Source organism: Mustela lutreola, chromosome 6 (assembly GCF_030435805.1).
Source record: "Mustela lutreola isolate mMusLut2 chromosome 6, mMusLut2.pri, whole genome shotgun sequence".
In the NCBI taxonomy this organism is placed as follows: Eukaryota; Metazoa; Chordata; class Mammalia; order Carnivora; family Mustelidae; genus Mustela; species Mustela lutreola.
In genome coordinates this window covers 73,786,060-73,808,376 of record NC_081295.1, presented here as the reverse complement: position 1 = coordinate 73,808,376, position 22,317 = coordinate 73,786,060, and the positions used below count along the sequence as shown (strand labels likewise).

The 22,317-nt window shown below is 38.1% G+C and overlaps 1 long non-coding RNA gene across 1 annotated transcript; it reads left to right on the top strand.

Annotated features, from left to right (window-relative positions):
• The first annotated feature begins 19,940 nt into the window (after positions 1–19,940).
• On the top strand, positions 19,941–20,488 carry LOC131833823 (uncharacterized). The gene is made up of 2 exons (XR_009354653.1): positions 19,941–20,001; positions 20,087–20,488. It is a non-coding gene; the product is annotated as an uncharacterized LOC131833823 (long non-coding RNA).
• Positions 20,489–22,317: the final 1,829 nt, after the last annotated feature.

Genomic DNA, 22,317 nt, shown 5'->3' with positions numbered 1-22,317 from the left:
TCCAAAGCACCTTAGGGATTTGGAGGAGACAAAGGAGGTCGGCAACTAGTGAAAATTCAAGGAAGGTGGCCCAAAAAGAGGGCATTTATGCATTTTCAGTCCTATCACTAATATGCTAACAGATAAAACAGCATTTCTTTTTTCAATAGTGCTTAAGCAGTACCTTTTTACCCACAGGTGTGCAAGTGTAACAGGAGGGAATGGGAATTTGCAGTGAGGTGTCTGGTGGTGCTGGGTAGTGTAACTGAACCAACATGAGTTTTCTCTTTGGTGAATTAGAAACTGCACATGTTGAATTGTCACACAAAGAGAACTTATTTGCAGCAAATGAGATCGTGGGGAATGGCTTCCAAAGCCATTGATTCCCTGAGAGAGAGTAAATGGATTCCTTTTGTTTAGGGTTAGGATGAATATTTAGACAGGGAAGCCTTGTCATCCTATGTACAGGCAGGCATAAGGTCCTGTCTGAGCCTAATAAAACATGCCTATACATACATTATGTGTTATGCAGATAAGGCTGAGGCTTATTCCTGGGTGTAGATTAGTATTATAATAAGGTAAAGATCATTGTAGGTCATTCTAGAGGTCACCCCATGATCCATCTGTGTAGGCACAAACCAGATTTAGCTTAAGTGGTGTGGGTGGTCTGGGCTGGTGGGATGGCAGGAGGTCTTGTGTGGGCAGTCCCCATCCCCTGGGGAGAGTTTCCTTTGCCTGAGTGGAAAAGAAAGCTGGAAAGAAGAGCTTAGGGAGAAATAGAAGACAAAAGTTAGTAAGTATAAACAAGTGGGCACTAAAGTCCAGGTCTTGGTGTCAAGCCCATAAATTGGAACATATTTTGAGGTTAAACAAAAAAAAAAAAAAAAAAAAAAAAAAAAAAAAATTAACAAAGGTTAGTAAGTACAAGCAGGTGGGAGCTGGGAGGGCTGAGACCAAAATATCTGGTACTTGCTTCCCATCTCCTGTAGAAAAAGGGAAAGGTTTTCTACTTTAAGACTTAGTCTTTCTAACTTTTTTTCTTTTCCAGTAGCATTCTGATTGTTCATCTGTATGTATAGCATTTCAGTGTACTTGCACATACCATCCTAGTGTCAAAATACATTTTACTCTAATAATGGTGTGCCGTACCACAAACTAAAAGGTAATGCACTGTAATATTAGCAGGTCGTACTGAGTTATTTTTTTAACTACTGGCTCAATAAGCAAATATTGGATGATAATTTCTTTAATCGTTTGCTTTTTTATGAAATACATATCCAGGTATTTTCCCCTTCCTTCACTAGACTGATAAACTGCTTTCTTCCTTTTACTCCATATCATGTTTTATAGTCAAAACTTTTCAATACAGAGATCATCCACTATCTAAAAGTTACCATTAACCTTTCCTAAGGCAAAATGGCATAAAGCAAAGAAGAAATTACTATTAATTTATGGAAAAATTTTTGAGCAACCCCAGACCCAAAATAGAACCTCTTGTAGGCTTTTTTGATACTTAGAACATATCTTGTTAACAGATGCACAATATAAATTGAGATAAAGCACATCATGAGGGATAGAAGCAGAAAAACGTTCACCTTTAGTCCAGAAGGTTGACCTATAGCCTGCATAGTTCTATTAAGGATCAAACATTTACTGGTTGCTTCATTCTTAAAGGCCCTTATGACTGCCTGAACATCCCACGGATAGTTAAAAATCAAACTGAGTGATAAGCACCAGAGAAATCTTACAAAAGTAGTTTTATGATTAGAAATTCAAGGAAGACATTTTATGATCTAATACTCCCTGCATGTCCCCTGCTTCTTGGGCATTAAGCATATAACCATCAGCTTCATACAGCAAAACTACATCTCTTTGTGCCCATGGGTCCTGTCCCCATGCCATAATAAAAGCACCTTTTGCATGAAAAACGTCAAGAATTTTATCTTGAGAGCGCCTGGGTAGCTTAGTTGGTTAAGTGTTTGCCTTCAACTCAGGTCGTGATCCCAGGATCTTGGGATCAAGTCCCATCTTGGGCTCCCTGCTCTGCAGGGAGTCTGTTTCTCCCTCTGCCCCTCCCCCCATTGGCTCATGCTCTCTCGTTCTCTCTCTCTCTCCCCGTGTCTCAGATAAATAAAAATCTTTAAAAAAAAAAAAAAATTCTATCTTGACCATTTGCTCATGGCCCCACATCATCACAGATGTTCACAAATACAGTTCAAAGATAAGGCAGCTTGATGCTGAGATGTGGAGTATAATTCCCAGGGAAGGAGATGGCAGTGCCACTCTTGTTGCTTAGGGTGCAGGCTTCCTCTACAATAACTTGCTGCAAAACCAATGCTGAATACCATTTTTGTTTGCCTCACTTCCTAAATAGTAAGAGAAACTCCCTGGTATCCTCCCAGCTATTTTTAAAAGAAGGTTGGCATTAGGAAAAAAACCTATCACATAGATATAACTGCTAATATTTGAGAATATTTTTAAAATATAGATTGATATCTTCTATCTATGGGAATGTGTATCTAGTTATATATATGTCCACATTCATATATGTATGTATATACCTATAGAATCTATTTAATATTTAGCAAAATAAAATACATACAGATTTCTCCACATTGGTAAGTATTTTAAATTGATGTTTAATGATTTGTTAATATTCTCTCACTTTTTAAAGATGTGCCTATTATAAGCAGCATTTAATTCAATCTAAGAGTTTTTACCTTTTAGGGGAGTTTAAATCATTTACATTCATATAATATATACTCTTTACTCTGAAATTAATTTCAGAATATTTAAAATACATAAAATTTTTGAACTCCATTAAAATGGCAGTATCAATATTTGATTTGGTTACTTTTTTGAAAGCATTTTTAATCTCCAACTATAAATATTTCAAATGATAGGGAAACGGAAAGCATTTTTACTGAGTTGTATTTACTCTTTAGCAGATAGTGCTTGTGTGGTAAGCAGAATAATGCCAACACTCAAGTCCATTCATTTCTAATCCCTAGAAACTGAATAAATTATCTTGGCAGGCAAAACAGACTTTGTAAATAACTAAATTTAGAATCCTGAGATAGAGGGGCGCCTGGGTGGCTCAGTGGATTTTTTGCCTTTGGCCCAGGTCATGATCTCAGGGTCCTGGGATGGAGACCTGCATCCAGCTCCCTGCTTGGTAGGGAGCCTGCTTCCCCCTCTCTCTCTTTGCCTGCTTCTCTGCCTACTTGTGATCTGTCTGTCAAATAAATAAATAAAATCTTTAAAAAAAAAAAAAAAAGAAAGAAAGAAAAGAATCCTGAGATAGAAAGATTACCCTGGATGGTCTACATAGTTCTTGGCCCAAGATAGTCCAAAAATTCATAGCCAGAGTGAAACTGTGCCTTCTAGATACAACAAGACTACCTAACTAAACAGAATGCCTGTAGCAATTCACTTTGTTCTTTGAACCTAATAGTCAGAACCCAGAAAGTATACTGACCAACTAAATCATTATGTATGAACTTAATCACATCTGAAATTTGAAGGCACTTAATTGTTTCTCAGCTGTTATGGAAAAGACCCTTTTTAAAGTATGGTTTCATTCCTAGATTCACTTAGCTCTGGAGTAAGATATTTGAGAGCCATATGCTTTGCAAGATACTTCAGCTAAAGTGTAGATATTTCTTTTCAAGGAGATGTTCAACAAAAAAAAAGCTTAATACAATTTTACTAAGTGTCTTGGAGACTTCTCCTAATAAGATGTCAATATATGGCGGACCCTAAAACTCTCCTATAATGCTAACAGGAATGTTGCCACCATACTCTCTGTTCATTTCTTGGTGGTTATGTGGTCACCACAATTGCCCATTATTATCCACTTTGGGGTGGACAAATGAGCCAGGCTTTGTTGAGTCTTTTGTGTGAAAAAACAGAAACAAAAACTTACAGGCAATGAAAGCCAATAAGCTATTGAAAAATGATTTAATACCAGAGAAGGATACACTAGGAGCTAGAAGAAGGATGTTGCGTACTTGGGGAAAACATGTACCACTATCAAAATAATGTGGAGGTCCTCAAAAAATTAAAAATGTAACTACCATTTGATTCAACAATTTGACTTCTAGGAATACATCCAAAGGAAACAAAAACATTAACTCAAAAGATATTTGCACCCCCATGTTCATATCAAAATTATTTATAATATTCAAGGCAATATTAGGAAATGACCTAACTATGCACTGATGGATAGATGGATAGAGAAGTTGTGAATATAGATATACATACATAATGGAATATTATTCTGTCATAAAAAAAGAAATCCTACCATTTGTGACAACATGGATGGCCCCTAAAGACATTACGCTAGGTGAAATTAGACAACAAAGGACAAAGACGGCAGGATCTCATTTATATGTGTAACCTAAAAATAAACCAAACTCAGAAAAAGATACTTGTGGTTACCAGAAATAGAAGATGGGGGAAGGAAAAAAGTGGTCAAAAGGTACAAACTTCCAGGAGGAGTCAAGATGGCGGAGAAGTAGCAAGCTGAGACTGCTTCAGCTAGCCGGAGATCAGCTAGATAGCTTATCTAAAGATTGCAAACACCTGAAAATCCATCGGCAGATCGAAGAGAAGAAGAACAGCAATTCTGGAAACAGAAAAACAACCACTTTCTGAAAGGTAGGACCGGCGGAGAAGTGAATCCAAAGCGACGGGAAGATAGACCCCGGGGGGAGGGGCCGGCTCCCGGCAAGCGGCGGAGCAACCGCGCACAAAATCAGGACTTTTAAAAGTCTGTTCCGCTGAGGGACATCGCTCCAGAGGCTAAACCGGGGCAAAGCCCACGCGGGGTCAGCGTGGCCTCAGGTCCCGCAGGGTCACAGAAGGATCGGGGGTGTCTGAGTGTCGCAGAGCTTGCGGGTATTGGAACGGGAAAGCCGGCTACAGAGACAGAGCCGACAGTAAGCTCGCAGCTCCGTGTTACCTTGAACCGGTCGCAGGCTCGGTGAGCTCGGAGCGCGGCCGGAGGTCAGGCAGACGGGAGTAACTGGGCGCTGTTCTCTGAGGGCGCACTGAGGAGTGGGGCCCTGGGCTCTCGGCTCCTCCGGGCCGGAGACCAGGAGGCCGCCATTTGTATTCCCGGCCTCTGGAACTCTACGGAAAGCGCTCAGGGAACAAAAGCTCCTGAAAGCAAACCCGAGCGGATTACTCACCCCGGCCCCGGGTAAGGGCGGTGTAATTCCGCCTGGGGCAAAGACACTTGAAAATCACTACAACAGGCCCCTCCCCCAGAAGATCAACAAGAAATCCAGCCGAGACCAAGCTCACCTACCAAGGAGTGCGGTTTCAATACCAAGGAGAGCAGCAGAATTCCAGAGGAGGAGAAAGCCAAGCACGGAACTCATGGCTTTTTTCCTGTGATTTTTTTTAGTCTTGCAGTTAATTTAATTTTTTCTTTTTCATTTTTTTTTTTTTTTTCTCGCCTTCGGGTAAAATTTTTTTTTTTTTTTTAACTGTTACCTTTTTCTTTTTTAACGATTTTTTACTAGTTTATCTAATATATATATATATATATTTTTACATTTTTCTTAGGTGTTTTCTTTTTTAAAAAAAAATTCTTTTCTTTTTTTTTTTTTTTTTTTTTCTTTTTTCTTTCTTCCTTTTTGAACCTCTTTTTATCCCCTTTCTCCCCACTCACGATTTTGGATCTCTTCTAATTTGGCTAAAGCATATTTTCCTGGGGTTGTTGCCACCCTTTTAGTATTTTACTTGCCCCTTCATTTACTCTTATCTGGACAAAATGACAAGACGTAAAAATTCACCACAAAAAAAAGAACAAGAGGCAGTACCGAAGGCTAGGGACCTAATCAATACAGACATCGGTAATATGTCAGATCTAGAGTTCAGAATGACAATTCTCAAGGTTCTAGCCGGGCTCGAAAAAGGCATGGAAGATATTAGAGAAACCCTCTCGAGAGATATAAAAGCCCTTTCTGGAGAAATAAAAGAACTAAAATCTAACCAAGTTGAAATCAAAAAAGCTATTAATGAGGTGCAATCAAAAATGGAGGCTCTCACTGCTAGGATAAATGAGGCAGAAGAAAGAATTAGTGATATAGAAGACCAAATGACAGAGAATAAAGAAGCTGATCAAAAGAGGGACAAACAGCTACTGGACCACGAGGGGAGAATTCGAGAAATAAGTGACACCATAAGACGAAACAACATTAGAATAATTGGGATTCCAGAAGAAGAAGAAAGTGAGAGGGGAGCAGAAGGTATACTGGAGAGAATTATTGGGGAGAATTTCCCCAATATGGCAAAGGGAACAAGCATCAAAATTCAGGAGGTTCAGAGAATGCCCCTCAAAATAAATAAGAATAGGCCCACACCCCGTCACATAATAGTAAAATTTACAAGTCTCAATGACAAAGAGAAAATCCTGAAAGCAGCCCGGGAAAAGAAGTCTGTAACATACAATGGTAAAAATATTAGATTGGCAGCTGACTTATCCACAGAGACCTGGCAGGCCAGAAAGAGCTGGCATGATATTTTCAGAGCACTAAACGAGAAAAACATGCAGCCAAGAATACTATATCCAGCTAGGCTATCATTGAAAATAGAAGGAGAGATTAAAAGCTTCCAGGACAAACAACAACTGAAAGAATTTGCAAATACCAAACCAGCTCTACAGGAAATATTGAAAGGGGTCCTCTAAGCAAAGAGAGAGCCTACAAGTGGTAGATCAGAAAGGAACAGAGACCATATACAGTAACAGTCACCTTACAGGCAATACAATGGCACTAAATTCATATCTCTCAATAGTTACCCTGAATGTGAATGGGCTAAATGCCCCTGTCAAAAGACACAGGGTATCAGAATGGATAAAAAAACAAAACCCATCTATATGTTGCCTCCAAGAAACACATTTTAAGCCCGAAGACACCTCCAGATTTAAAGTGAGGGGGTGGAAAAGAATTTACCATGCTAATGGACATCAGAAGAAAGCAGGAGTGGCAATCCTTATATCAGATCAATTAGATTTTAAGCCAAAGACTGTAATAAGAGATGAGGAAGGACACTATATCATACTCAAAGGGTCTGTCCAACAAGAAGATTTAACAATTTTAAATATCTATGCCCCCAACGTGGGAGCAGCCAACTATATAAACCAATTAATAACAAAATCAAAGAAACACATAAACAACAATACAATAATAGTAGGGGACTTTAATATTCCCCTCACTGAAATGGACAGGTCATCCAAGCAAAAGATCAGCAAGGAAATAAAGGCCTTAAATGACACACTGGACCAGATGGACATCACAGATATATTCAGAATATTTCATCCCAAAGCAACAGAATACACATTCTTCTCTAGTGCACATGGTACATTCTCCAGAATAGATCACATCCTCGGTCCTAAATCAGGACTCAACCGGTATCAAAAGATTGGGATCATTCCCTGCATATTTTCAGACCACAATGCTCTAAAGCTAGAACTCAACCACAAAAGGAAGTTTGGAAAGAACCCAAATACATGGAGACTAAAGAGTATCCTTCTAAAGAATGAATGGGTCAACCGGGAAATTAAAGAAGAATTGAAAAAAATCATGGAAACAAATGATAATGAAAATACAACGGTTCAAAATCTGTGGGACACAACAAAGGCAGTCCTGAGAGGAAAATATATAGCGGTACAAGCCTTTCTCAAGAAACAAGAAAGGTCTCAGGTACACAACCTAACCCTACACCTAAAGGAGCTGGAGAAGGAACAAGAAAGAAACCCTAAGCCCAGCAGGAGAAGAGAAATCATAAAGATCAGAGCAGAAATCAATGAAATAGAAACCAAAAAAACAATAGAACAAATCAACGAAACTAGGAGCTGGTTCTTTGAAAGAATTAATAAAATTGATAAACCCCTGGCCCGACTTATCAAAAAGAAAAGAGAAAGGACCCAAATAAATAAAATCATGAATGAAAGAGGAGAGATCACAACTAACACCAAGGAAATACAAACTATTATAAGAACATACTATGAGCAACTCTACGGCAATAAATTTGACAATCTGGAAGAAATGGATGCATTCCTAGAAACATATAAACTACCACAACTGAACCATGAAGAAATAGAAAGCCTGAACAGACCCATAACCAGTAAGGAGATTGAAACAGTCATTAAAAATCTCCAAACAAACAAAAGCCCAGGGCCAGACGGCTTCCCGGGGGAATTCTACCAAACATTTAAAGAAGAACTAATTCCTATTCTCCTGAAACTGTTCCAAAAAATAGAAATGGAAGGAAAACTTCCAAACTCATTTTATGAGGCCAGCATCACCTTGATCCCAAAACCAGACAAGGATCCCACCAAAAAAGAGAGCTATAGACCGATATCCTTGATGAACACAGATGCGAAAATACTCAACAAAATACTAGCCAATCGGATTCAACAGTACATTAAAAAGATTATTCACCACGACCAAGTGGGATTTATTCCAGGGCTGCAAGGTTGGTTCAACATCCGCAAATCAGTCAATGTGATACAACACATCAATAAAAGTAAGAACAAGAACCATATGATACTCTCAATAGATGCTGAAAAAGCATTTGACAAAGTACAACATCCCTTCCTGATCAAAACTCTTCAAAGTGTAGGGATAGAGGGCACATACCTCAATATCATCAAAGCCATCTATGAAAAACCCACCGCAAATATCATTCTCAATGGAGAAAAACTGAAAGCTTTTCCGCTAAGGTCAGGAACACGACAGGGATGTCCATTATCACCACTGCTATTCAACATCGTACTAGAGGTCCTAGCCTCAGCAATCAGACAACAAAAGGAAATTAAAGGCATCCAAATCGGCAAAGAAGAAGTCAAATTATCACTCTTCGCAGATGATATGATACTATATGTGGAAAACCCAAAAGACTCCACTCCAAAACTGCTAGAACTTATACAGGAATTCAGTAAAGTGTCAGGATATAAAATCAATGCACAGAAATCAGTTGCATTTCTCTACACCAACAGCAAGACAGAAGAAAGAGATATTAAGGAGTCAATCCCATTTACAATTGCATCCAAAACCATAAGATACCTAGGAATAAACCTAACCAAAGAGACACAGAATCTATACTCAGAAAACTATAAAGTACTCATGAAAGAAATTGAGGAAGACACAAAGAAATGGAAAAATGTTCCATGCTCCTGGATTGGAAGAATAAATATTGTGAAAATGTCTATGCTACCTAAAGCAATCTACACATTTAATGCAATTCCTATCAAAGTACCATCCATCTTTTTCAAAGAAATGGAACAAATAATTCTAAAATTTATATGGAACCAGAAAAGACCTCGAATAGCCAAAGGGATATTGAAAAAGAAAGCCAACGTTGGTGGCATCACAATTCCGGACTTCAAGCTCTATTACAAAGCTGTCATCATCAAGACAGCATGGTACTGGCACAAAAACAGACACATAGATCAATGGAACAGAATAGAGAGCCCAGAAATAGACCCTCAACTCTATGGTCAACTAATCTTCGACAAAGCAGGAAAGAATGTCCAATGGAAAAAAGACAGCCTTTTCAATAAATGGTGCTGGGAAAATTGGACAGCCACATGCAGAAAAATGAAATTGGACCATTTCCTTACACCACACACAAAAATAGACTCAAAATGGATGAAGGACCTCAATGTACGAAAGGAATCCATCAAAATCCTTGAGGAGAACACGGGCAGCAACCTCTTCGACCTCTGCCGCAGCAACATCTTCCTAGGAACAACGCAAAAGGCAAGGGAAGCAAGGGAAAAAATGAACTACTGGGATTTCATCAAGATCAAAAGCTTTTGCACAGCAAAGGAAACAGTTAACAAAATCAAAAGACAACTGACAGAATGGGAGAAGATATTTGCAAACGACATATCAGATAAAGGACTAGTGTCCAGAATCTATAAAGAACTTAGCAAACTCAACACCCAAAGAACAAATAATCCAATCAAGAAATGGGCAGAAGACATGAACAGACATTTCTGCAAAGAAGACATCCAGATGGCCAACAGACACATGAAAAAGTGCTCCATATCACTTGGCATCAGGGAAATACAAATCAAAACCACAATGAGATATCACCTCACACCAGTCAGAATGGCTAAAATCAACAAGTCAGGAAATGACAGATGCTGGCGAGGATGCGGAGAAAGGGGAACCCTCCTACACTGTTGGTGGGAATGCAAGCTGGTGCAGCCACTCTGGAAAACAGCATGGAGGTTCCTCAAAATGTTGAAAATAGAACTGCCCTATGACCCAGCAATTGCACTATTGGGTATTTACCCTAAAGATACAAATGTAGTGATCCAAAGGGACACATGCACCCGAATGTTTATAGCAGCAATGTCCACAATAGCCAAACTATGGAAAGAACCTAGATGTCCATCAACAGATGAATGGATCAAGAAGATGTGGTATATATACACAATGGAATACTATGCAGCCATCAAAATAAATGAAATCTTGCCATTTGCAACAACATGGATGGAACTAGAGCGTATCATGCTTAGCGAAATAAGTCAAGCAGAGAAAGACAACTATCATATGATCTCCCTGATATGAGGAAGTGGTGATGCAACATGGAGGCTTAAGTGGGTAGAAGAATAAATGAAACAAGATGGGATTGGGAGGGAGACAAACCATAAGTGACTCTTAATCTCACAAAACAAACTGAGGGTTGCCGGGGGGAGGGGGTTGGGGAGAAGGGGGTGGGATTATGGACATTGGGGAGGGTATGTGATTTGGTGAGTGCTGTGAAGTGTGTAAACCTGGTGATTCACAGACCTGGGGATAAAAATATATGTATATAAAAAATATATGTTTATAAAAAATAAAAAAAAAAAAAAAAAAAAAAAAAATAAAATAAAATAAAATAAAATAAAATAAAATAAGCCTGGGGTGAAAAAAAAAAAAAAAAAAAAAAAAAAAAAAAAAGGTACAAACTTCCAGCTTGCCTGGCTGGCTCTGTCAGTAGAGCACACAACTCTTGACCTTAGGCTTGTGAGTTTGAGCCCCACATTGAGTGGAGAGATTACTTTAAAAAAATAAAATCTTGGAGCACCTGGGTGGTTCAGTCAATTAAGCGTCTGCTTTGGCTTAGGTCATGATCTCAGGGTCCTGGGATAGAGCCCTGCGTCAGGCTCCCTGCTCAGCAGGGAGTATGCTTCCGGCTCTCCCTCCGCCTCCTCCCAGCTTCTCAGGCTCTATCTCTGTCTCCGTCTCTCTCGAATAAAATCTTCTAAAAAGAGGTACAAACTTAAGTTATAAGGTACGTGGATACTAGGGATCTAATGTCCAACATGATGATTACAGCTAACACTGTTATATAGAAGAAAGTAAATCCTAAGAGATGTCATCACAAGGAAATTTTTTTCCTCTTTTTTCTTCTTTTTATTCTATCTGTATGAGAAGCTGGATGTTAGCTGAACCTATTGTAGTACTCACTTCATTTCAAAATATATGTAAATCAAACCATCATATTATACTCCTTGAACACATACAGTGATGTATGTCAATTATTTCTCAATAAAACTGGAAAAATATAATTAAATTAATCTTGTGCATTGTTGGTGGGAATGTAAACTGGCACGGCCATGGAAAACTGTAGGAAGTTTCCTTACAAATTTCAAAAAAGAACTATCATACGATCCAGTGATCCGCTTCTGTGTATATATCCAAAGGAAATGAAAATAGGACCCTGAAGAGATATCTGCACTGCTTGTTCATTTCAGCATCATTCCCATTAACAAAGATATTGAAACAATCTAAATGTTCATCATTGGATAAATGGACAAAGAATTCATGCACATACCACATCTACATAGCATGTACATACATACATACAATGGGATCTCACTGAGCTATGAAAAAGAGGGAAATCCTGCTGTTTGCAACATGATGGATGGATCATGAGGGCATTATGCTAAGTGAAACAAGTTAAAGAGACATCAATGTTGTATATCACTTACATGTGGAATCTAAAAACAATCCAAACTTATAAAGACAGACTAGAAAGATGGTTACCAGGGTCTTGTGGATGAGGAAAATGGGAGAGAAACTGGTCAACATACAAAATTTCAGCTATGTAAGAGGAATAAATTCTGGAGATTTAATGTACAGCATAGTGACTATAGTTAATACTATGTTGTATACTTGAAATTTGCAGAGAGTAGATCTTAAGTGTTCTCACTACACACACAAAAGATAGCTATGTAAAATGATGGATACGTAATTAGTTTCATTGTGATCATCGTTTCACAACATAGATGCATATTAAAGTATCACATTGTATACTTTATAAAATTTATTTGCCAATTATATCTCCATGAAGCTAGGGAGGAAAAAAGAAAAAGTTACGTAATGACATCTTCAACTATTACTGCTGAATTTCTATTTCTCTGAGTTTATTTATTTTCACAATTTTGTTAATTTTTTCTTAATGTATTTTGTGGCTTTAATTTTAGGTAAATATATGGTTATGAGTGTTATATTTTCCTAAGGATGACACTATTACCATTCTTAAAATTCTCTATCTATCTCTTGTAAGATTTTTTAAAAGACCAATTTGTCTTATGTTGGTATAGGCATTTCAGCTTTCTAATTATTGTTTACGTGATATATCTTTTCCATCATTTTACCTTCAACCTATTTGTGTCTATAAATCCAAATGTGTCTACCCTAGGCAGCAAACACTTTGTTCTTGTTTTTTTCATCCAGTGTGACAATCTGCCTTTGTATCAGATTGTTTAATTCACTTACATCTCATGTTATGGATATAGTTGAATGTTGTTTATTGCAAAATAACAATCTGCCATTTTATTTTCTGTTTTCTCTCACATAATTTTTATTCCTTTATTTTTTCTTCTTAGCTTTCCGTTAATGAATACTTTCTAGTGTTACATTTTTTTTCCTTTTTTCATCGTTGTGGTTATTTTCTTAGTGGCTGCTGTAGGTCTTGCCATATACATTCTAACATATCAAGGTCTACTTCAGATTTATACTAACTTAATTCCAGTAACATACAGAAATGTTACTTTTTTAGAGTTATTTTTTCTGCCTTTTGGTGCCATTATTGTTATACATATTATATCTGTAAATGTTACAAACACAATAGTACATTGTTATAAGTGTTGATATATATAATTGTATGACTTTGAAAGAAGCTGAGAGAAGAAAAGAGAGCAAGTACATATTTATAGTGCTTATTATATTAACCTTCTTATTTATCACTCATGGTTCCCTTCATTTATCCCATACATTGATGTTATGGGGTCCATGTGGGGTCATATCATTACTTCAATAAACTTTGTTCCCACCAATCTCCTCTTTGCTGTTATTAGCAAATACATTACATTTCTCTATGTTATAAACCTAACAATACACTTGTATGTACGTAGTTTTATGTAGATGCTTTTAAAATCAAAAAAAGGAAAGGGAAGAAAGAATATACATTTATAGAATGTCTTACAATTACATAATTGTTTTACCAGTGCTCTTTTTCTTTGCTATTTGTCATATGATTTCCAGTTACTGTCTGAAGTCACTTCTTTCAGCCTGAAGTTTTTTTGGTTTTGTTTTTGTTTTTTGTTTTGTTTTGTTTTTACAAACAGTGAAATCTTTTAATTTTTGTTTATTTGACATTGTCTTTATATTTCAGCTTCATTGTGCTACTTCCAGATTTCCTCTTTAGATAAAGATGTCTTTAGATAAAAATGTTCTTCAACATTTGATGATGGTGTTTCTCTGTATAACCCTTTGTGTTTTTCCTACTTGGAGTTTGCTGAGCCTCTTGGATGTGCTGACTAATTTTTTTTATCAGAGATGGGAAATTTGGGTATTACTTCTTTGAATAAGTTTTTTATGGTTTTATTTATTTGTTTACTTTTTTCTTCCTCTCCCCTCTAACCTGGTTATTCCATTGTAGGTATGTTGGTGGGATTAATGTGTCATACATATTCTGAGGCTCTATTTTTCCTTCATTCTTTTTGTTCTTGCAGGTTTTTAAAAAAATTTTTATTTATATTCTAGTTAGTTAACATACAGAACAATATTGGTTTTAGGACTAGAATTTAGTGATACATCACTTATATACAACACCCAGTGCTTGTCATAACAAGTGCCTGCCTTGGTATCCATCACACATCAGCCCATCCCCCACCCACTTCCCTCCATCACCCCTCAGTTCTCTATTTTTAAGAGTCTCTTATGGTTTGTTTCCTTCTTTCTCTCTTTTTCTCCCCCCTCAATATGGCTATCTGTTTTGTTTCTTAAATTCCACATATGAGTGAAATCATGGTATTTGTCTTCTCTGATTGACTTATTTTGCTTAGCATAATACACTAGCTCCAACCACATGATTGCAAATGGTTAAGACTCCATTCTTTTTTCTTTTTAAGCTTTTATTTATTTATTTGACAGACAGAGATCACAAGTAGGCAGAGAGAAAGGCAGAGAGAGGGGGGTAGGGGGAAGCAGGCTCCCTACTGAGCAGAGAGCCCGATGCGGGGCTCGATCCCAGGATCCTGAGATCATGACCTGAGTCGAAGGCAGAGGCTTTAACCCACTGAGCCACCCAGGCACCCCAAGACTCCATTATTTTTGATGGCTGAGTAATTGTGTGTGTGTGTGTGTGTGTCTGTGTGTGTGTGTACCACATGTATGTATGTATACCACATCTTCTTTACCAATTCATCAGTGATGGACATTTGGACTCTTCTCATAGTTTAGCTATTGTTGATAATGTTGCTATAAACATTGGGGTGCATGTACCGCTTCAAATCTATGTTTTTGTATCCTTTGGGTAAATACCTAGTAATTCAATTGTTGGATTTTTAACTTTTTTGAGGAACCACATACTGTTTTCCAAAGTTGCTGCACCAATTTGCATTCCCATCAGCAGTATAAGAGAGTTCTCCTTTCCTCACATCCTCACCATTTTTTTGGTTACACACTTATATTGTTTTCAAGAGCACCTTTAGATTTGAGCTTTCTCGTGCTATCTTTTAAATAAAGTTACTTCCTGGGCGCCTGGGTGGCTCAGTGGGTTAAAGCCTCTGCCTTCAGCTCAGTTCATGATCCCAGGGTCCTCGGATCAAGCCCCACATCGGGCTCTCTGCTCCATGGAGAGCCTGCTTCCTCCTCTCTCTGCCTGCCTCCCTGCCTACTTGTGATCTCTCTCTCTGTCAAATGGATAAATAAAATCTTTTAAAAAAAAAATCTATAAATAAAGTTACTTCCTTTGGCAGACCTACAGAATTCTCTATTCAAAGATCTACCTTTTTCTTCTAAGAAAAAAAAATCTCTGAGCTGTGAAACTGGGGTAGAGACTTTTCTATGTATGGTACCCTTCCTTTAGGAAGAGGTACTGAGTATAGGCAGTCATTTCTGGCCCTCTTGTCTTCCTCTCCCTTGATGGAACTTTCACCCTATAGAAGAGCTGGTGTAAAGGAAATCAGGGTCTCAGTCTAACATACACACTTATGTTAGAGCCTCTATCCTATGAATAGGGGCTAGGTCAGACAGGAGACTCTTACTTCTCATGAAGTCACCTGGAATCTAAAGGATGGGAACAGACTGTGATTCAAATGCTCCAGATTCTCATTATTCTTACTGAGTTTTAGATTTTCTTGAGTAAATGTATATTTATTTATTGTAGGCCCTTATGCCAATTTCTATATACATTAAATGGTTGTGGCTTTTTAGGGCACCTGGGTGCCTCAGTGGGTTAAGCCTCTGCCTTCAGCTCAGGTCATCTCAGGGTCCTAGGGTGGAGCCCCTCATTGGGCTCCCTGCTTAGTGAGGAGCCTTCTTCTGCCTGTGCCCTGATTTCTGTTCTTTCTCTCTCTCTCCTCCTCTCAAATAAATGGATAAAATCTTTAAATATAGATAAATAAATAGTTGTGGCTTTCTGGAATAATTATTACCAATTATGCTTATTCGGCTGTAGAATGATTCCATAAAACTCCTAGTGCTGCCATTCCAGAAATGGGACTCTTAAAATTGGTTACTTTAATTAAATTGGGAAGAGAGAACTAAAATGATCAAAAACTCAAATGGTAGTGGTGAAGTGAAGGCAAAGGCTATAAACTACTCTTTTAGAAGTTTTGATGCAAGGTAGGGTAGCTCTAAAATTATAGAAAAGAACTACAGGGGTGGAGAGGTTTTTTTTTGTTTTTTTGGTTTTTGTTTTTTGTTTTTTAAGCTTTCCCTTGAGTAAACATGGAAGGAAAGATTAATTGGAAAAGCCATTGTATATCTTTTGATTAAAAGAAAAGGTATAGGGTGCCTGGGTGGCTCAGTGGGTTAAGCCGCTGCCTTCGGCTCAGGTCATGATCTCAGGGTCCTGGGATCGAGTCCCACATCAGGCTCTCTGCTCAGCAGGGAGCCTGCTTCCTCCTCTCTCTCTGCCTGCTTCTCTGCCTACTTGTGATCTCTCTCTGTCAAATAAATGAATAAAATCTTTAAAAAAATAAATAAATAAAAATAAAAGAAAAGGTATAATAGCATGTCTTGAGATGAAAGACAGGAAACGTAAAGAAGTTATGAAATCTGGCTTTGATCTTGCTAAAGCATTGATTCTCATGTATGTGCAAGGGAATTGCATGATAGAATTTTCCAGTGCCTTTTTTTTGCCTCCCTCAGAAGCAGACCGTAATCTAAGGGCTCAATGCAAGCAGATTATTGAAAGTTACAGGTACACAGATGAGATGAAGTGAAGAGGGACGAGAAGGAGGCGTCATTAATGATGCTACCACAGTGGGAAAGTAGAGCCTAATCCCTGGGAAGCTCTGGAAAATAATGCAAAAGTCATGTACAAGAATTCTCCCTTCCAAGGAAGGAGGAGAGCTATATATCCTCACACCAATGAGTCACTGGTAAGTGTCTCTGCGGGTATCAATTTCTGACCATTTTGGCCTAATGTCAGCTTCAGCAAAGTGGATTCTGGTAGCCTAAAGGTAGCTCTTTGACAAAGATGCAAAAACGAAATGTGGCAAATTATGCTGGTATGCATGGAAATTAGGGACAATGCATCAACAGTGCCTACTACACAAGGGAGTTTTTCAAACCCACTTACCTGTACTCTTCTCTTTCCTCAGCTACTACCCTGAATTCTGATTACCCTTGAATTCTGCTTACCACTATTGAGAAAAGGTGTTGCAGGATTTAATAGCCTCAGCATATTAGTTAAAGGCCACAGAAGTCAAATGAGACAAAGTTTCCACTGGGACTGAATAAGACCATTGTGAGACTGGGAGACTGCGGGGGAGGGGGGGAAGAGAAAAACACTTTTTGAGATTTCTTCAGTGAATATGATTGAGTCCACAAAAAGGACCTAAGTTTCCTGAAATTGAGATGAAAATTGCAAGAATTTTAAAAGATCCAGTCAGCACTATCTTGACATGTGGTACCATTAGACATTAAAAGGAACAGAAGCGAAGAGTGTGAGTGGAACAATAATCACGATGTATGGGTTGTTGTGAGTTAGTGTGAGGCTAAAGAGACCGGGGGCTCAAAGATGCTAGAAAGAAGAGCAGAACTGAAATGAGCATGGGATTAGGCTAAATAGAGAGGTAAGGGAAGACAAAAGACACCCTAATGTACTGAGACTCCAGAAGGGGAGGGGAAATCAGAGGTTATCTGATGGCAAAGCTTAAGTGCAAGAAATATGGGAGGAAACAGATCTGGCACAAAGAATCTAGATAGAGGTAGAGCCTTGAGATTTAATCTTCAAAGTGGAAAATTCAGAGCAGTCAGGCTGAAGTGGAGACAAAATTTTTTGGAAATATGGAGCTTGAGAAATTATAAGGCAAAGAAAGCTCTCTCATGAGTCATTTATGTGTGTAATGGCAAGGGTTCAAAGGAGGAAGAAAATCCTTGACCTAGTATTAAAGTTATAAAAAGCGGGGCACCTGGGTAACAGGCCGGCTTCTCCCTCTCCCTCTGCATGCTACTCCCCTTGCTTGTTCTCTCTCTTTGTCAAATAAATAAAAATGAATAAAATATTTAAAAACAAGCAAATAGGGGCACCTGGGTGGTTCAGTGGGTTAAGCCTCTGCCTTCAGCTCATGTCATGATCTCAGGTTCCTGGGATCGAGCCCCATGTCTTTGGGTTCTCTGTTCAGTGGGGAGCCTGCTTCCCCCTCCCTCTGCCTGCCTCTCTGCCTACTTGTGATTTCTCTCTCTGTCAAATAAATAAATAAAATCTTAAAAAATAAATAAATAAAAATAAATAAATAGAATGAAGTTATAAAAAGAGATGATATGAGATGTTTTGTAACCTGAAGATACTACAGTAAAGATCTGGAAAGGATGGCATAATTTTTCAAAGTCGCCCATCAAAATTATTTTGGTATTTAACACAGATGTAATATTTTATTTAGTATTACAACTTTGGTCTTTCTGACTCACACAGAAGAAATTCAACCAAAAAGAAATTATTCTTCAGTCTCAACCATTATTTTAAGATTTCCTACTGGAATGATAACCTTTTAAATTGTATAGTAAGCTCCCATTGAGTAGAATTAGACTCTCACCTGAGAAATTTAGTTGAGAGTTGACAATTCACGCAGTGAACATTCTGTTTCCATAAAGCATTTGCTCCAATACGGAAGCAGTAGGTTCAATCTTTCCTCTACAAATGTATGTTGGGAATGATTTTTAAATTTTAAACTGTAGCTGTCCACAAGTTAATTACTTCAGAATTACCCATTGAACAACCAATTACTAAAGTGAAGCCTGTATTTCAAGATGATTTTAGGGTCTTTTATGTCCTAAGAATCCCTGTCCTGGGCACTGAGAATCCCATGGCGAACAAAGACATGATTGCAGTTGTCTAAGAGGACAGCATGACAAACTGGAGCAGATAGTCAAAATGTTATTACTGTGGAGAAAAAAGAAATAAAGAGGGATTTTTTCCCCCTACTTAAATTTTTAGTTTAATTGTCAGTAAATAGACGAACATGAAGATTAGAATGACAAAGCAAATGATTTTCCTTTCAACATCTACCTGAACTCCCAGTGAACAAACTACACACAAAGTTTTACTTAATGATTTACAAACATACAAAAAGTAATTTTGGGGATGCCTGGGTGATCAGTGGGTTAAAACCTCTGCCTTTGGCTTAGGTCATGATCCCAAGGTCCTGCGATCAAGCCCCACATTGGGCTCTCTGCTCAGCAGGGATCCTGCTTCCTCCTCTGTCTCTGCCTGCGATCTCTCTGTCAAATAAATAAATTAATTAAATCTTAAAAAAAAAAAAGAAAGAAAGAAAAGTAACTGTTTACTGAGCACCTACTATATACCCAAGTTGTTAATATACATGAACTCTAACTGGTGATTGCACCAAAGTAGGAAATTGCTATTTTTCACAGAAACTTGAGTTTAAGCCTTCACTCCCCCACCCCAGTCAGTTTGCCACCTCTAAGTCTCCACTGTATGGAAATCCTCACAACAAATCTTAAGAGAGGTGTCACTGATTTCATTTTATCGATACGGAAACTGAGATTAGGTGGTTAAATAAATTGCCAAAGGCCTCACAGCTTCTAAATGCAAAAGTTATAACTCGAACCTAAATTTTGTGGGTTGTTTTCTTTATGGTGCTTCAATAATTGTTATGTTTCTCTTTTATATCTATACTGCATATTGAATATACTGAATATTTTTTTAAAAAATCTCTTCTTCTTTGGTTTCTTACACATTTTTAGAGCTTCTTTTACCTCATTTTTTTCTTTACTCAGATTTATGTCCGAGGAAAAAGAAGAAAGGTTATTTTAAGAATACCCACAGATCGAGCCCTGCATCGGGCTCTCTGCTCAGCAGGGAGCCTGCCTCTCCCCCCTCCTCTCTCTGCCTGCCTACTTGTGATCTCTCTCTCTCTCTCTCTCTCTCTCTCTCTGTCAAATAAATAAAAAGATTAAAAAAAAAAAAAAAAAAAAAAAAGACGGCCCGCAAACATTTCTGGCTGGGTGATTACACAGCCAGGCTGACATAGAGGTAGGGAGTGAGTAGAGCATTCAAAACTGATATTCCCAGCATTAGGTTCAATATTCTTAATTCCTGTTTTATATTCCCTGTGCAGGTCCTGAGCCAACTGGTCCTCAAATTCCTTTCTTGGTCTGGGTCTATTTTGCAAAAGAATGAACTTCACTGCCAGTTGGCGTATTGCCAGTGTGGGACAGCAGAGAGAAACTGAAGGGTGAGAGACGCCAGAAGACGTGCTCTGGCTCCGTCTCCTTGATAGCAGCGCCTTGACTGGCAGCAGTTGCATTTCTTAATGGAGTTCCAGCTCCAGAAGGGTGACCTGGCCCCTGTGCTAGGATAGTGCTGCCTCTGTGTTTTGTCCCTTGGGCTGAGATGGAGGCAATGGTGTTTTGCCATCATTGCTAGCCTCTGGATGGCCTGGCTGTCCTCTTGGGCTTCTCAGTTTTTCATCTCCTGTGTAACCATTCCCTTGCAATAAAGCCATGCTATTTTATTTGTATTTATTTATGTATTTTTTAAGATTTTATTTATTTATTTATTTGAGAGAGAGAAAGAGAGAGCACGAGAAGGGAGAGGGTCAGAGGGAGAAGCAGACTCCCTGTGGAGCTGGAAGCCTGATATGGGTCTCCATCCTGGGACTCCAGGATCATGACATAGGCTGAAGGCAGTTGCATAATCAACTGAGCCACCCAGGCACCCAGTCCTGCTGTTTTTTAAAAACCCAGTCCTGCCAGAAAAAACAAGCAAATGAATAAACAAAGAAAACGCAGAAACAGACTCATAAATCTAGAGAACCAGCTGATGGTGGGCAAAGGGGAAGAGGAGAGGGAGATACAGTCTTCCAGTTATAGGATGAGTAAGGCAAGGGGCTAAAATGCACAGCATAGTCCACAGTATTATAATATAGTCCATGGTATTATAATATAGTTCTATAATATAATCCATGGTGTTATAATAGTATTATCGTATGGTAACTGATGGTAGCTACTACACTTGGGGTGAGCATAGCGTAACAGAGAGAGTTGTTGAATCACTCTATTATACACCCGAACCTGATGAAACATTGTGTGTCGACTCTATTTCAATTAAAAAAAAAAAAAAAAAAAAGAATTCAGGTAGTTTTTGTTTTCCTGATTGGATCTTGACACTTACCCCAAATACTTTATACTACCTTATAAAGACCCATGAACTTTTGATAGTATATTTAATAAGTATACATTTAATATATATACTCTGTGCACTTGTGAGTGTATATTTAATAAATATCTTCTTAGCCAACCTCTGTGTTTCATGAGGGCAGAGACCAGGCCTGTCTCCTTCACCCCTGTAATGTAGTAATTGCCAAGTGAGAGGTGTTTAATACTTACTAGTTGGACAAATAAATGAATAAATAAGATGCAGCATACAGTTTTTTCTCTCTTCAAAGTATCTGTCACCTCCTCACTTATTCTCGCCCTGAAATAACAAGGTAAAATAACAACAAAAGTGGCTGTTCTTCTGCACATTCTGACTCATCCTCACATCACTCAGGAAAAGTCAACTCACACACAAAAATTAAGTAACATCTGCCTAAATGATTAACAGAAAAGTGCAACACTTGTTTGTACCAAAGAATAAAAGAAAAACTTCATGAAACCAACTTGAGAAGCCAAAAGTGGGACATTAAACCTGATTTGGCTTTATAAAACCAGAGAAAACCGAGTGAGTGCTGAACCAGTTTCCTTTTAAATGGAAACTTGTTCTTTTCTGTCATCTTTTTCTGCCAAATGATTTGAATTTGAATGAATCATACCAATGACTCAAATGTTTTGGAAGGCATTACTATTTATCAAAGTCAGTAGGAGAGAAGGGAGAATTTATTTTGAGAGTTGAGAAATCTTAGTATGTATTATTCTGTAAGAGTACAAAGACGTGTGCACTCTTTACAAGTCACAATTTGGGCAGGTCCTATAGATTTTTCAGATATTTTTTCATGGAAGCAGAGCTGGCTGTGTATCTTCTTGGCTTTTATGGACCACTGTCTAGCCTTCTTTCTTTTCCTTCTTTATGAGGACAGTGGGAGGGCAGCACAGCGGGGGTGGGAGGAAGAGAGAGTTAGGAGTTCAGTCTTTTGCTTGCCGTGGTTTTGAGAAAATAACTGAGTTTCTGCAAAAAGAAAGTGGAAGAACGTGAAGCAATGCTTGAAGGAAGCAAAAATCATTTAGTCAGCACCAAAAAGCAATGAGCTGAAAATGATCTCTTTGTGCAAAAAAATTGCACAATAGTAAATATTTCTCTGGAAACTAAATTCATTTTTTTTTAAAGATTTTATTTGTTTATTTGACAGAC